Here is an 18325-nt window from a genome sequence, read left to right as displayed (position 1 = left end):
TGAGTCGACTCACTGATTTCCCTGACTTGAACTGAGTTGGATCCTTGACCTAATTTGATTCAGTGGACCATTTGACCAGGGCCTTGATTTGACTTGGATGTTGACTGTTAATTGACCATTGACCGTTAGTTCGACCGTTAGTGACTGGTAGTTGACTTTGGTGGACTTGGGCTTAGGGCAGTTTTCTTAATTAGATGTTTTGGACCTATCGTGGTCCGAATTAGACTTTGGTTTCTTCTACAAAGATGTAGATGTTCATAAGACTTGGTTAATGGGCTTAGAACAATTAGATAGACTTGTATGATTCTTGTGCGAGCTATTGTGGCTAGATTCTTAGAGTTTTTGTGTGATTAACAGTTAATTATTAACAACGATCGATTCAAAGAATGAACCAGTGGATCGTGGTTCTCGAGGTAGGCGTGGCTTGTCATCAAAAGAGGTGGGAATACATTTAACTATTTTGTGATCATTGTTGTTTTCTTTTACAAAAGTTTATGTTATCAAACTCATGCATCGGCTGGTTGCGCTTTCCGTATATTGTTTAGTTCTTTTAATCTTCCTGATTGCTTGTATTACATTCCGTAAGTTCTGTTATTTCTTTCAATCTTTCCATTGTTTGGAAAGGAGCTGTAATGCTTGGTAGGTCTTTATGAATTGATTGGAAATAAGAATTTCCTTATGCGGTGTATAGGATACGCTCCTTCATTTATACTTTCATGCACGTTTGGGTGTGTAATTGTCACCCAGAATATCTAGGTGTGTAATTGTCACCAATATTACGGTGTGTAAATGTCACCACAGAAATAATGGTTGGTGTGTAATTGTCACCAATCCGGTGTGTAAATGTCACCACAGAAACAAAGAAGGATTTAGTTCCATATACATGTTGATTAGTTCAGTGTGTTGTTTGTCTTTTAATGTTTAGGAAAACATGTATTGTTTTCCAAATCATGCCAATGATTACTTAAAAGTTAGATGTTATTTCCATTGGGCACCCCTTTTTTAGGGGTGATGTGCTCACTCGTTCCCACTTCAATTTTTCAGTTATCAGAAGAATCGGTGCGCATGAAGATATCCATTTTTGTAGCTTAACGTTTGGGCGAATGGAAGATATTTGTTTATCATTTATATTTGTATTGTTTGTTATTTTTTTAAACAACACATTATTGTATTCTTATATCATTTGAGAGATTTTCATTTATGTAATATGAGAGTGTTGGGTTAGTTTTGCGTTAAGTTTTGAAACAGATTTCTAATTGAATGTTTAAGTAAATGATTTAGATCTTTAGTGACTCTTTATTTAGTTAATATCTTGGATTAGTTAGCTGTTAGCTTAGGGGGGGTTACAATTGCTTTGCCAAAGTATCTTAATACAAAACATGATAAGTTTTTGAGCTTTCGACGGACAGAAAACATTTTAGAGACAAACGTTGCATCCAACCATCCCAATCTCATCCCAGCCAAAGAATCTGATAGATGTAAAAATTGTAACCTCTTTTCATCATGAATATACTTTGAGTGGGTTTTCTCATAATTAGGATCATAAATAAAACTTAAATTAAATGTGATTTTCTTTTAAGACTATTAGATTTAGTTATCTCATCATTTGATTTTTTTTACATTATATTCTCCATCTACAAATAAATAAATAACACACCAAGAATCTTCAAAATCAAGAATCACAAAATTTCAAATAAATCAACAAAATTAAATGAAAACTAAGCTATTATTTCTGATCCATGATGACCAATTATAGTGAAAATTCATGATTACCAATTGTCTTTTTTATTAAATCATGAATCAGGAAGAAAATTAAATAAAAAGACATAAATTATTTATAAAGAACAAAATCCTATAACATGCCTATATGAGAAACAAACCAAAGCACAAAATTGTTTTTAAAATTAATATGAAGACATTTGGTGCAACGAATCATAACCACCATTTTCATTCCTGCGAATCCACCCCTGCAATTGATAAACATGTGCAAAGAATCACCGTTACATAATGGATTTTGCATATTTTCTCCTGAACCACGAATCACAAATCTGATATCCTAAATTTTCAGTAGACGTGAGATGGAAAATCAAGAATAATATGTTCAAAATCCATTCATTTGATCTATATCACTTGAAATTTTGAACGGTTACATTACCTCATGTGGAGTAAAAATCAAAAACGTAGTGGGGATCTGTGAGATTTTTTGAGGGAAGTTATTAGTTTTGAGCAAGTAAGCAATTTTAGGGGAAGGGAAATAAAGGTTTGCGTAAATTTTGGGTTGAAGTATCGTCTGAGTTTTGGGTTGAAACACAAAACAATATCAAAGACCACCAATTTTGGGTCGACTAAAAAAAAATATTTTAGGGAAAAATAAAACAATTGTCTTGATATTTTTATCATAAATTATTATTTTAATTAACTACAAGTGTAACCGAATTCGTAATTATTTGGATGAATAATATCTAAGACTCTTATAGCTACCGGTTATCATGGATCAAAATAAGTCTTAGCATAGTTCGTAGCATTTTTCAAATCATTACGACTAAAAATTAGTCCGTCTCATGCCGTGCCGTTACGGCACGGGTTATTTCTAGTAGTATCACGTTCTGACATAACAAATTTGTAAGGCATATCTTTCTTAACAACCTCAAAATACTGTATTGCCAAAGATTTTATAGGACGACTGGCAATATTATTGATATCAAAAGAAGACATCCCACATACCTACTTGAATTGTGACAAAGCATGCCGAAAGCTTAAGCTTGGTTCAAATTTATTTATATATTTTATCTTTTTATTATTTGTTTATTCTATTTTACGTATTTGAGTATTTTTCTCGTATTTTTTGTGTGTATATTTTTATTGAAATAAAAAGTGGAAAGTGAAATACAAAGCCAAAAAGGTAAGTACAAAAACCCAAGATATTATTTTCTTTTATTTTATATAGTAATTTTTTTTAATTCCTTTCCTTTTGTAAATATTTAAATTTGAAAATAAATAATATTTGTACATGATTAGACTAGGTTTCTTTTTATTTTTGTAAATATTTTATTTATTATTTTTTTACACGTGTACACACCAATTGCATCTTCTGACACCGATTTTAGGAAAACACGTGGTTTAGTAAGGTGAACTCTCGGGCGTTATCATCTGAAACACCACAAACCTTAGCCCAGTACCGTTGACTATTCTTTGACTGTAGGTATATTCTGCTTAAGGTAACTTGAGCCTACCTATTTTAGTCGACCCTGCATTTGCATGTGCACAAAAAATGTCTAGCTGGTATTGTAAAGACCAATATAATGATTATCAGACAGAGTTTCAAAATGGACACTGCTACTTTGACCATAGTGTGCATAGTGGTTGGGAGCACCAACCTTTTCAAGGTTATGGTTCATACCATAGGGAACCCAATTACTATTCGCACGCGCACATGTCATACGAGCAAGAAAATAAGGAATATTACAGTACTAGTTCCTCGTCTTTGGACGACTTAATTAAACAGTTGAAAACTAGTCCTTATTATGATCCTCCGTTACTATTCTTCCTTTAGAAGAGTCTCTTAAACTGATGGATGTTCCTTATGGTCCTATTCTTCCTCTAGAAGAGTCTCTCAAGTTGATGGATGAGAATAAAAATAGGTTTGTGTTAGAGACGAACGAAAGAATAGCTCGGAATAATCTTGATTACCAATTTAGCCTTAAAAATGAGAATAATTATTCACATGATCGAGATGACGAGGTTAGAATTGAAAACACTACAAGTTTAGACAAGGTTCAACCATCTTCATATTATGATGATGAGGATAGTGTCGATGAAGAGTTTGAAATATGTAGTCATAATAATGAGGAAATTATTACACCAATTGAGCCTTCTGATGATAATGTTATTTCTAGTTCAAATCCTGATAATATTAATGAGGATTTGTCCAGGGATACAATTGTTTTAGATAGTGTAGTATATTATCGTGATTACGAAGCTGATGATAGTTTAGAGGAAAGAGTTTATCATGAGACTAGTATTTTAGAGTCTGGCGATTCAGAAACAATAGCCTCTGCTGAGGATTATAAAAAATGTAGAACCACATGATTACAACCTAAAAGAAATAAAACGTCATTTTCCTAAATCTGATAATTTAGAAATTAAGGAAATTGTGACTAGTTTATCCAAGGATATTGACAACTCTAGGTTTGGGGATAAATATCAGTATCCCCGTGGTTTACTCTTGACTCTTGTAAATGCCCCTAACTTGGGACTTGATGTATGTGCCTCTACCATATTAAAAGACTATCTTCATGATCGTTTTCCCGAACCTAAATACGTCCAGGAAGAAACTCTATTGATATAAACTCATTCTATGGTTGATGTGGTTAATCCGGTTCATGATACCATAATTGATTTTGTTGTCCCACCAAAATTTTATTTACCAAATGTGGGAGTATCTCAATTTGAAATGTGTCATTATATAGTTTTTAAGAACTATAATTATTTTAGGAGATTAGAATTGTCGACACATTTACTTAAGAATGACCACCATTATGGTCAACTATGTAAGTCAAATCTAATTGACTTTGAGGATCCACAATTATTCAGGTTACTATTATGTGCTTCTAAGTTTTTATTTGAGTTTTTGCAGACTCTACAACCTGATACCGTGGATCCTGTCTATGAAGAAACTCATCCAATGATTTTTTTTTTTAATCTAGACCCTTTTATAAAACCTGAACCCGAACCCCAACTAGATATAGTGGTCTTAAATAGAAAACTTGATAAGGGTGCATTTGGTTGGTTCACTTTCTTGGCCTATTGCAGTTTTCTTTTTTTTTTGTGGTAGATTTATTTGGTTTTGATGATGCATATATGTTCCGACTACTACTTTATGATTTTATGTGGTGACTAATAACTCTACCAAAGTCTGGCTGAAGACAATAAACTTCGCGTTGTAGGGAAGCAACCCGTACATGGTGATATTAAGGTCCCTCTGGAGGACCCTCCTATTGTTGTACATTAGTTTTTTTTTGCTTTTATTTTTTTCTTATTCCCCATGGAAGGCTTGCTACGCTTCATCCAGGTACTATGTTTCTGACTTCTCTCTTTATTGTTTCTTCTTGTTACTTATATTTTTGGTACTACACTTTCATTTTGAAACATTGAGGACAATGTTAGATTTAAGTTTGGGGGTGAGAGAATTTTTTTAGTTAGAACTGTTTGTAAATCTAAAGACGTCTTGTGAAATCCATTGTTAACAGACTCCGTTCTGTGAGTAATTGATCACAAGAGATTCAAGTTGTGGTGTGCAGGTGTTTATTGAAGATCTAAGAAGATTTGAAGACAAAGAAGATTTCTTATTGGTTTCATAATCTTTGGTATGCACAAAAATTGATCGTTTGGGATCCAACTACAATCGGTTACTTGATTAATTAGTTGCGTAGATCGGCATCATTATATAGTGTCTTGGTGGATTCTATATTTGATTGCAGAATTTAAACGCTGCCGCTTCGGTAGTTGTTGAATAGATAGATATAGAACCCGACAAAGGAGTTTATAGGATTGAACGGAAGAGCTTTTGTCAAACTCATATCATTGAGATTGAATAGAGTTGTTATCGAACATATTTGTTGTTCTTATACTGTTTGGAATACGAACCAAGAGAATTGTTCCAGTGCGTGCACTTATCGAATGTCGGAAGCGTCGAGATACTGAATAAACTAGGTGGACTATAAGTTTAGTTGCTTGGTCTCAACTATACGAAGTTGGTTTAGATTTCGTATAACGGCTTAATTCTGGGATTATTCAATTCTGGACTAGGTCCCAGGATTTTTTCGCATTTGCGGTTTCCTCGTTAACAAAACCTTGTTGTGTCATTTACTTTTGTTTTCCGCAATTATAATTGTTGTTATTATAATTAAAGTAAATTACACAAACGTTATTCCGTATTACTTGATATTGATCCTAAAGAGTTTGGTTAAGTCCGAACCTATTATGAAGTAATCACACTTTCATTGTTGTATTGTCTCGATCTTGTATCCACAGTCAATCACACAAGTTATCTTGTTGTCGTATTGTCTCGATATCGTATCCATAGACGATCACACGAAGTGTGAAACGATTCGTTGTATTGTCTCGACTCAGTCCATAGACAATCACTTTCAGTAAGAGGACTTATATGTGGAAAAGTTTTAGATTGAGGTATATTTGGGTACCCTCGTCTGTTCGCCAGTATGCAAAAGGGTACGCATACTGTCGTTCACATCCTAACTCAGTTGAATATAGTCTGCATACGGGTACGCATACTAAAGTTCCCGGACTTCAACTGACTTCGCCAATATGCATACAGGTATGCATACTTTAGCTCCCAGACTTCAACTGACTTCGCCAGTATGCATACGGGTATGCATACTAGATTCCCAGTCTTGGACAACATATGAAAGTACACATACTGTGCTTATATCTGTTTATGGGCAAAAACCGTTTCTGCTGATTTTGGTAATTTTGGTGAGTGGGTGAGAAACATATCTAAACCCTAAACAAATGTATTGCACGGGAATACTTTGGATTCGAGAGATCAATCTATACAAATCTGTCCTAAACCAAGAAATGGCCGTTCCGGATTTGCTTCGGTCACAAAGAGGAGGAGAAGGGATGGTTTAGGGAGGGAAGCGAAGAGAGTGTTGAGACCAGAGCAGTTCTGGAAGAGTAGTACTTAACTTGTATCAGAAGAATAAAGCTTTGAGAAATCTAGCAAGAGTTGCCTTTCTGAGTGTTGTATTTGTCCCTGATCAAAAACTTATGTTTTGGTGGAAATAGGTAAAACCTATTTATTCAAGTCTAAGTGAAACGTACTCTGGCCTCGTAAGAAAAGAAACAGATGAGTTAAATGGGAAGAGGTGGTAACGCCTGGTATTGATGGGATTTGATGGAATTGATGTTCCATAATTAAAATGGGTTTCACCATTACTTCCTTCATTTACTAACCGTTTTATTCTTATGACACTTTCTTGAAACGGGCATTTATGCATGTCGCACGCTGTAGACCGCCAAACCAAAACCCTAATGAGCATCCCCCATTTTGTGACATACGTATTGATATCTCGACTGTTTTCGTGGAAAACATGTAGCATGTCGCTGGTGTTTGATAAGTTGATCTTGAGAGACTTGCCGGCTCAGTGGCGACCTTCGACGGTCGAGATTTTGCATCTCAAGAGGAATCGTGGCCTTTGATGTAGGCGCGGCATGCCAAAGTGAAAGGGTTGCATAGCATGGTATGCCAAATTGCAAGCGTTGCATGGATCGGTATGCCAAGTTGCAAGCGTTGCACGACATGTGCCAATGGCGCGTGTGGCGTCTTTGGCCCTAGGTTCAACGTCTTGGTATGCCAAGTTGCAAGTGTTGCACGACTTGTACCAATGGCGCGTGTGGCGGCTTTGGCCCTAGGTTGCACAGCTTGGTATGCCAAGTTGCAAGCTTTGCATGGCATGTGCCAATGGAGCGTGTGGCGGCTTTGGCCCTAGGTTGCACGGCTTGGTATGCCAAGTTGCAAACATTGCATGGCATGTGCCAATGGAGCGTGTGGCGGCTTTGGCCCTAGGTTGCACGGCTTGGTATGCCAAGTTGAAAGCGTTGCATGACATGTGCCAATGGCGCGTGTGGAGGCTTTGGCCCTAGGTTGCACGGCTTGGTATGCCAAGTTGCAAACGTTGCATGGCATGTGCCAATGGCGCGTGTGGCGGCTTTGGACCTAGGTTGCATGGCTTGGTATGCCAAGTTGCAAGCATTGCATGGCATGTGCCAATGGCGCGTGTGGCGGCTTTGGCCCTAGGTTGCATGGCTTGGTATGCCAAGTTGGAAGAGTTTCTTGGCATGTGCCAATGGCGCGTGTGGCGGATTTGGCCTTGGTTTGCACGGCTTGGCATGCCAGGTTTCAAGAGTTGCTTGGCATGTGCCAATGGCGCGTGTGGAGTCTTTGGCCTTGGTTTGCACGGCTTGGCATGCCAGGTTGCAAGGGTTGCATGGCATGTGCCAATGGCGTGTGTGGCGTCTTTAGCCTTGGTTTGCACGGCTTGGCATGCCAGGTTGCAAGAGTTGCTTGGCATGTGCCAATGGCGCGTGTGGCGTCTTTGGCCTTGGTTTGCACGGCTTGGCATGCCAGGTTGCAAGGGTTGCATGGCATGTGCCAATGGCGTGTGTGGCGTCTTTAGCCTTGGTTTGCACGGCTTGGCATGCCAGGTTGCAAGAGTTGCTTGGCATGTGCCAATGGCGCGTGTGGCAATGATTGCGCGTCTGGGATTTTGGCATGGTTGCCATATATAGCGCAATTATTGCGTGTCTCGGGATTCAGCATGGTTGCCATATATAGCGCAATGATTGTCCGTCTCGGGATTTGGCATGGTCACCGTGTAGCGCAATGATTGCGCGTCTCGAATTTTTGGCATGGTTGTCATGTTTTTTGCGCAATGATTGCACGGTACGTGCAATTGCTATGTATTGCGTGATGGTTGCACGATACGTGCATTCTTGCATGCTTGTCATGCTTTTGCGCAGTGATTGCGCGGTATGTGTGAGTGGCATTATTTCCATGCTTTTGCGCAATGATTGCACGGTATGTGTGAGTGGCATGATTGCCATGCTTTTGCACAATGGTTGTGCGGTATGCGTAGACTTAGGGTTTTTTGTATCGAAACCCTAATTGTGTTTGAAAAAGGGTACCCTGGTTATTTTTACATAAGCGCGTTAAATGCTCCAATAAATGTGTTTAGTGTCACCGGTGACGTCATGCTATACGTATGGTTTTACGGTTTTACCCCTTTTCCTAAAACCACCATCAACAATATCCAATCATGGTTAATCATTCTAAGCTCTCATTTCAATCATTGAAACATTCTTAGAAGACGAAAATATCTGTCTCACACAAACTATTAGCTTCAAAGAAATTTTCAAGTGATCAAATTATCAATCAAATATTCCGAGTCTACATCAAATGATTGTCTCACAAAAACCATGTAAGATGTTACAAGGATATTTTCACATGATCATATTTTGACTTTCGTCAAGAACATAAGATGAAATTGGTTAAACCAAAAGCTTACCACAACATATTTCGAGAAATATGTAAGCGATTTAAACTCATCTCGAAATATCAAATGTGTTTAAACTGAAGTCTATATAGCTATACGAATTTTGTCTCAAAAAGGAGATATAATAGAAATAGACTTTCTGAGTGATAGATGAATTCAAGTCTCCACATACCTTTTGTTGATGAAGTTCCACAAGCTCCCTTAGTAGTTCTTCGTCTTCAATCGATGAACGATGTGAAGTCTAAAGCTCAACTAGACATTCTACCCTAATACAAGACTTAGCTATAAGTAGAATAGAAATCAAGACTTATAGTTTTGACAACTAAACTTGAAAAACAAGCTTGAGATAGCAACGCTTACGAATTCGACAGAGCAATGCTCTAACAATTAGGTCGATTTGGGTTTTCTTATAACCACTGCATTCCCAATACAGAAGACGCCCGACATTATCAATTCCTCAACTGCAAGATTATTTCGATCTAATTGGTCGGAAATCCATTTGTGTTGTAACCGTTCCAAAAACAAAAAAGCGTTTATCTGAGAAAAAAACAATCTTATGTTCGTTATAAAGGACTATTGGACTCTACACAAAACAATAATAAGTTTTGATCTTTTGATTTTCATATACAAGTGAAAAGACAAATCTATTGGAATCTAAGTTTACAATATTATCTCCTCAATCAAAATTTATCAACGTTTAGACCCAACGGAGAATTCAGCGTGGATGTTAATGGAGAAGCCAGATTAGTAGGGGTACCAAAATACATATAGGACAAAAATGAAAGTCCTTTGTCCTATATAAATTTTGGTACCCTCCTCAATAATTCGGCACCTCCATTAGCAATGTTGAAGTTCGGAAAGAAAGCCAACATAAGATAATACGTGCATTATTTTATAGTGATTCAACCGGTGCATGCCTCCTAAGCTTTCCTTCACATTCAAAATTTTTTTTCTGGTTCTCTCACTCAAAAAAAAAAAAGAAAGAAAACTTTCAGGAAATAGCAGTCCTTGTTGCAATGTATTCCCTCCATCCCAAATTAGATGACCAAGTTGTAGTTTGCACAATTTTGAAGGCAATGAGGAGAGAAGAGTATTTTTGAGTAATTTTTATCACTATACCCTTATGTATGATAATTTGTAAGCAGTAGAGAGAGATGAGTATACATGTACTCATCTCCTGGGCGACACAAATAATTCATACGACTATACATGTACGCAAATAATCCCATCGTTTTTTACTTCACAATAACTCGGGATCTAATAACATAGAGATGATAAATCTTCTCCTCTAAATTCAATGAAATGAATTTCATCCCAATGTTATTTGATACTGAATCGGACCAATACCATGAATAACAATATCTAAGCTTTCAGATCGATTCATTTTCGAGAATTGAATAGTATAACATAGGAGGAGCTTTTATCCATAACGAATCCAAAAAAGGGGATTCTTGATACAACAAAGAATCCCTTTTCTTTTTTCATTCTTTTCTATAACCTACCGTCTTTCGTATACAACCATCCGATGAGGTATCATCTGACCCGTCTTCCATTTCAATTGGTCACAAACCCAAACAGTAGAAATGAAATGGAAAAAAGTGAATGGTATAGTCGTAAAAATTATTCAAAAATACTCTCCTCTCCTCTCCTCTCCTCACAAACCCAAATAATTCGTACGACTATACATGTAATCATCGCAGTAGAGAGAGATGAGTCCTCAGAAATGTTTTGAGTTCTCTTTGGGCCTTGTTATTTTTGCATTAGAAACCATTTTTATTGTTTTAGATATGTTTCGACTCTCAATCATATGAAGATTTTGGCTTATGGCCTGTGGCCATCTCTTTTATTTCAATTAGCTCAGTGAATGTTTTGAGTGATTTTGGTAAAAGTAGGATGTACTAAATTGAAATCTTTTCTCTGATGCTGTGCTGGCTGCTAGTTAATGGCCCTGTTAAATCCCATATCGGTTATGAAGGCTATTCCTATAATTGTAAAACCCATATGAGATACGGAAGAGTAGGCTATTGTCTTTTTTGAATTGTGTTGCCCAGGAGATTTTAAAGCTGCATAAATTATTTGCCCTGTGCCTACAATAATCAACCAGGGAGAAAAAAATGGAATGAGCATGGGCTAATAATCCCATATTGATCCGAACCAACCCATATGCTCCCATTTTTAATAAGATTCCGGCTAGAAGCATACATGTACTGTAATGTGCTTCTCCGTGGGTATTCGGTAACCATGTATATAGAGGTATATTCGTAAATTTTATACCGTTGGAATTAATTTTAAAAAAAATATAAACACGGCTATCGAATTATACATATTTCTTATACTAATAATAATCAATTAAAAATATAATTTGGAAATGTTTCACTGTTTGATCATATTGTTCATCTAATTTGGAACAAAATTTAAAACTAACTAGACAATCTAGTTTGGGACGGAGGGAGTAGACGAAGTTATCACAAATATAATATTAGATAAAGTTATTAATCATTTGCAAGTTGAGCCATACAACCGTACAAGTCGAAAGGTAGACAAATACAAGTATTATCTACGAATAATATTTTCTAAACACAATTATACGACATGAATAAAGATAATAAAAATAGCTTGACAACCATTCCAAAATCCAAATGATGATGAGCATGCGAAGCTGGTATGTCCTTTTGGTGACGAGCAGGTGAATATGAAAGACTGTTCGAACCTGCTACTTGATTTACAACTCCCGACACGTCATCCTTTAATCCGATGGTTGAAGAGCCTATAAAATTAATATAAAAAATGTAGATTTTATTTAGTAATCAATAACCAGAATTCACATATAAATTGAAAGAGGTAATTACACTTACAGTCGTAGTCTGACAATCCAAGAACTTGATTTTCGACATCGTACAATACCAACTTATCCTTTAGCACCAAATGTGCGCGAATACAAATGATGACGTCCATCTATATTAGTGTTCTTTCTACGTTTTTTTTTTTGAGTTAATTGCATTATTAATCAAACATGTGCACTACCTCCTAAGATGATCAAATCAGATTTCAATCGCCCACTATCTTGCCAACCAAGACAATACCCACTTTTCTGTCAATATGTCCGAAAGTAGTTAGAAAAATATCGAGTTGACTAACAAGTAAGTGAAAGTCAAAGACAGGTGTGTTAAAGCATAATCAAGATGGTCATTGAAATTTAATCGCTTTTACTTACATATGGGATCAAATAATCATGAGGGTAAACTTTTAATTGAAGTGAATTTTCAAAACCAAAGATGACGGTAGGAAATGAATCATCAATGCTGCAATATTTAATAAAAAAGATAATATTAATTTCAGGCATATATGCCAGGTAAAGAGATTTATTTTGATAGTTTTCATAACATGAAAACAAAAACCTTTTCTCGAAATCGAAGCATTCGTAAAGATTGTTTACAAGTTGTGTAGTCAAGTTGGGCTGACTTGATAATATCTGATAAAAAAATAGAACAAAATAGAAAACCATTAATTTGTAAGGTGAAAATTTCATATGAAATGGATATTTAGAATGCATATAGTTAGAAAAATTCCATACCATTTGTTTCAATGGGTTTAAAATTGCTTCCGGGAAATATGTTAACGTTGTTCCGCTGTCGATAACCGTTCCTTTACCGTCTTCTGCTTCGTAATTGGAAATGTCTTGGATGATATTTCCAACTTGAGTGAATTTCATGTTTACATTGTAATGTGGCCTAAGAAAAAAAATTTAAACCAATTAATATCTAACAATATATATGTCAAAGTCAAACTAATGCTAATTATGAATAGTTTCAGATTAATATCCTATAGAGTTGATTAAATCACATACCCATTTCGAACAAGTGGGGTAGTCTTCAGTGCTGGTTGGACTACATCACCAATGCCAAAAATTCCTCCACCATTTCTACCATCTAAGCAGTGAGCAAATTTCTTGCTCACCTTACCAGATGAAGCTAACTGTGAAAGAAAGATGTAGTAGAAGCACCAAACCCTATTATGCCATCAAGAGTAAATGTTCCTGTTTGATGCATGCCACACCTGTCTCAAAAAGAATATATATAAACAAATATGAGAAACTAGTCAAAAGAAAACGGCAGGATGTTAGCGAAAAGAAAACAAGATTGAGAAATGGTGATAATCAAAGCAAAAAAAAATAAAGAGTTAATTTGTATTTGGGTCGTGAATTTTGATACTCATTAGTGTTTGGGTCCTAAGTTTGTCCGTTATAGTGTTTGGGTCCTAAGTTTGTCCGTTAGTCAATCAAGTCAACTAATGTTTTTGGTCAAAGTGTTAGTTATGGTTAAATCCCTGTTCATCATCATCGTGGTTCTTCGAAAAACCAAAAAACATCATCTATTTGATCAATCTATTAAGATGGAAGAAATGGTGGCAATGTGTTAGATACACATCAAGAGGTGGTCTATGGCATAACAGAGATCGCGTCAGGGCTTAAGTTTTCTACTTGATCCAAACATTGCTCAGGCGGGAGTGGTACGGAAGTTTTCACAGTTCGTCGTCCTGTGTGCACAATCTTCCCTAGAATGTAAGTGGGTCTACTAGGATGGTGTTCTACAAAGAAGGCCACATATTCAGTGGAGAGGTAATAATTAGGACAGCTTCGATATATCACCACCTTTTATTTCTTAGTTCATATCCCTGCAAATTTGATCCCATACATGATTGATTAATCCGAATCAATTGAGGACTCCAAAGACTTCAACATCTCACAAAATCATCCATGAAATCATAAGTTAGAACACCTCTCAAAACATAAGAGTTACAAACCCAACTTTCCTAATCTATCACATATTCAGAACCGCATCTTAATCTCATGTTTTTCATCAAAAATCGAACGATAAATTACCTCACGATATTCACAGCCAACGATAAATTTAGGTTCAGTGATACACAGCCAACGATACATTTAGGTCTCACTGAACTTTGAAGAAGAATTTCTGACGGAAGTTAAGGGACGGTAACAGTTTCACCATTTGACTGTGTTGACTAACGGGGTCAACGACCCAAAGACTATAACCGACAAACTTAGGACCCAAACACTAAAGGTACCAAAATCACTAAATTCATGGCTTAGGTATATTAGTTTCAGGGATTTAATCTCTAAGTGGGTGCTGATGATGGACAATGGCTAACAATTTTGCTCCTCTTTGTGATTGGGCCTGACTCTAGGTCTCAAGTTGCTTTCTTTGTACATTTGGTTTCATCTTTAATAAAATCTACGTTTTTTTTTTCAGAAAAAAAGAAAAACTTCACAATTCGAATTATGGCTTACCCGAATGAGACACCTGCATTTCCAATAGTGAATTGAAGATTTCCTATAACTTCATCAAAGCCAATGATATCCCTAACAAAGTATCCATTAGTTTTACTGCCATCTCCATAACCGACGCCATATCCACAAGCTTTATTTGAAGAACAATCAGAATTGTGTCGACCACCTTTTCTATATTCGGTGCAGAAATCACCACTACATGGAACTAATCCGGCCGTTGAAGAAAGTGTTGGGTCATATAAATTCAGAGTCGACTGCAAAAGGATAAGGATGATATCAGTTTATCTGTTTCCGTAGCACGATTCTAACTGAAAAAATGCAAAAGTAATAGTGTGCAGACTTACATTGTCATCTGTAAAGGTTGGACGACAAGGGCTACACTTGGCGCAGTTAACCCACAAAACATCACTACCCGTATCAACATGGAGAAAAAAATCTTTAGGAGGGGAACCAATTGAAAGTTTTGTGAAATAAAGCCTGTAAACAAAAAAGATGTCAATTGAAATCTTCGAGTCAGTGTAGAGAATAAATACAATGTGCATATTCTATTTCATTTTTAACAGGGGTTACCAAACTCCATATGTTGGAAGGTTGGTTTGAAAAGAAATTCAAAACATTTGATTGAGCTTCATATCGTCTTCGCCCAACGACGCAAAAAAAACTTAGTACTTGTGCGCCGCTCACACATGTGAAGAAATTTGATGAACAAAAACTTAAAGACTCATGAGTTGGAGTAGTGGTGAGATCAAAAACTTTCAAACATCTGATCTAGCTCCCATATTCCAAATTTTTGATGGACAATATGTGAAGGTTTTTGTCTCAAAACCAAAAATTCTGAACCATCATGCTACAAAGTTTTGTGTCATAAAGATAATATGGTATTTCCTCATAGGGATGTATGGAATAGTAAGGTACCATCTAAAGTAACTTTTTTCACTTGGTTGGTACACCACAATTCCATTCTTACCCAGGATGTACTAAATAGGAGAGGTCGATGCTTGGTAAACAGGTGCAACATGTGCAAGATGGAGGAAGAATCTATTATTCATCTATTCCTGCATTGTACTGAGGCAACAAAAGTGTAAAGATACTTCTACGAAGATTTTGGAGTGGACTGGGTTCAGTGAAGAGAAGTTAATTAGCTCGGTATATCTTGAAACAAAAACTAGGATCTTCACAAGTAAAGAAAATGTTTTATGGAACTTGCTTCCATTTGATATCTGCTGGGGGAATTTGGAAGGAGAGGAACCGAAGAACATTCAATGATAAGGAAATCCTCATATCCAAGCCGACATTCTATTTTGGCTCGTCCATCAGGAGTGTTGAACGGAGTGCACTTTGAAGACCTTATTTACAGATGGGAGCAATTGGTAAGAGAGTGAAGAGCTGAGTGCTTGTAATGGACTGCACTGGGATCTGTTCATTTGATCATAGTCTATGTATTCTCACTTCGTATTTTTCCTTATTCTTTTATCATTATAATTGTCTACTTTTGCTGATCAAAAAAAATGAAATAAGGATAACCAATTTTTAAGTCTCCTGTCGATGAGCATTGGTCAAAGTAAGTTTATTAATTTGACCAATTAATTTTGAGTGTCATTCATGATTATAGATGTTACGAAATTTTAGTTGAATTAGAATATGAAACTGCATGGGTTGAAGGTGCCAAGGGAGATGATGCATGAGCAATAAAAATAAGATGAATTGGATAGCATGGAAGAAAATATGTAAGCCAAGAAGTCAGGGTGGTTTAGGCGTTCGAAATCTAAGGTTTGCAAACAAATCTCTTTTGGAGAAGAATTATTTGTGAAAAAAGTGGTTCAAGTCCTAATATTTTGGCTCTTGCAGAGACAAATTGTAGTATGTAAATAGGAAGAAGCATGGGCTACTGATTCTTAAAACAAGGTCAGACTTGTAAGTATGTGTGGATTTTAAGGTAATGTCTAGTAAGCAAACTCGCTTCTGGAATGATTGGTGGTGTGACAAGATATCTCTGCAGTCCAGGTTTCCAAGGTTATTCAAACTAAGTTTGCAACAGAACTGCACGTTAATTATTGGTGGAGAAGACTGGATTTTGTCACTCAGTTAAAAATACTTACCCTGTCCCAGAAAGCTTGCCGTTTCCTCCTAACGGAACATTGATGGAAGAAAGATGCCTCTCATGTCTTGTCGTGTCATGTGAAGTCAACTCCTGAAGTGACCTATCAGATACCTTACCAAATTTGTGTTTCACCTTGAAAACTCCTCCTCCTTCTCCATCAACAAAAGCATTCGAGGAAACTAATGCAAAGAAGAACACCAGACTAAAAATTTCCATTGTAATGAAGAGCTTAAGAGAAGAGAAGACTCAATGTGATGACGAGTAGATGAAGAAGAGGAAGAGATGTTTTTCTTTTGAAGTACAAGAAGATCAAATTACTAGCATGCATATATATATGAATTTAAAGCTAGAAGAGTGATCATGAGTGAAATTGTGGCGAAGCAATCTCCCCATTGCGGTAATACTTCTAAATTCCGGTGAGACTTAGGTGCTCGGTAAAAGTACTAAAACAGAGAAAGGTATATCGTAGAAGTTACTTCGTACAGAATTTCAGAGTTACTCTTACTTTCAAACCAATGTTTGTGGAATGCCAACTTGTGACGTCATCGTCATCAGAAGATAAAATAACATTTTAAAATATTGTCTTTGCTGCCGCAACTCCTCGATCAGTAACTTAATTCATCTTAAGATGACAGGGAAATATAACTGGGAAATCCGTGGGCAAGCCTCGCTCTTAATTTGGATACTTATATGAGACCAATGACACTTACGGCATATATTCGTTCTACATAGATTTCTTGATCATGGCTAAATTGGGACGTATACCACTTAATTGGGTCTATCAAATTTTCATTCCCACGTCACCAAATTACTCTGGGCACCCAAACTTCTAAAAGATATTAATTTACCCCATATTAATTCCTAAAACAATTTCATATTAATAGTAATCTTTCCATTTTCAGTAAATTCAAAAACAAAAAAAAATTAAACCTAAAAAACTTTCTATTTTCTTCCTAATCTTTCCAAATTCTCAAAATCCTAATAAAAAAAAAATCTTCATCCTCTTCTCCAAGATCTTCGATCCAACCAAGAAAAAGGTAAATCTCCATCAACCCAATATATGATTTGCATTTCTTGATTGATTTACATCTTTAAATCTTCAAAATTTGGAAAATCAAAATCTCTGATTACATCCAGAATCAGTTTATGTTAACATATCGAATAAACCGATTCTGGGTTTTGGTTTCCGCCATGAAGAGCATGCATAGTAATCGGTTTATATGATGATTAACATCAACAGATTTTAGGGTTAGAAACGAAATATGAAAATACATCACCAGAATCGGTTTATAAGTGCTTTAGATCAATCTGATTCTCGAAACATTTTTTTCTTTTAATTATGCGATCCCATAATCGGGTTTTATGTGCATGATAATTTACCGATTACGTTTGACTCTTCAGATTTCTTTTAATAATCGTATTTTATATATGTACCACATAAACCGATTATGGATGTTTCACAGGCATGTATGTTTTTGTAGTGAGAATCGGATTACATTTGTATGATTATGTACCGATTGTTGATTGTTGACTAGTTTTTTTTTGGTTTTATGTAGATATGGACTTCTCACACCTAGCGTTTTACTCTCGAGAGCTCACATTGGAGGACATCCTGAGGAAAACACAACGAGTGCCAGGAAGAAGCCTCAATAAGTTTTCCTATGGGCGTGAGACCCATCTTGAACAATCCCTCGCATTGATTGACAAGCTTGCACTGGGGGAGGTTTATGAGGTCATGAGGTTCGCTAGGATGAAGAGAAACATCATTTCAGCTGAGATGGAGGTCCATGCAGAAATGGAAGGTATGTGGGAACAAATGGATCAAGCACAAGCTGCTGCTCC

General features: G+C 36.3%; 1 pseudogene; it reads right to left on the bottom strand.

Moving 5' to 3' along the window:
- Nucleotides 1–11647: 11647 nt before the first annotated feature.
- LOC113359507 lies at nt 11648–16739 on the bottom strand (annotated as a pseudogene).
- Nucleotides 16740–18325: the final 1586 nt, after the last annotated feature.

This window comes from Papaver somniferum, chromosome 1, assembly GCF_003573695.1.
Source record: "Papaver somniferum cultivar HN1 chromosome 1, ASM357369v1, whole genome shotgun sequence".
In the NCBI taxonomy this organism is placed as follows: Eukaryota; Viridiplantae; Streptophyta; class Magnoliopsida; order Ranunculales; family Papaveraceae; genus Papaver; species Papaver somniferum.
This window is presented reverse-complemented; position numbering and strand designations above follow the sequence as displayed.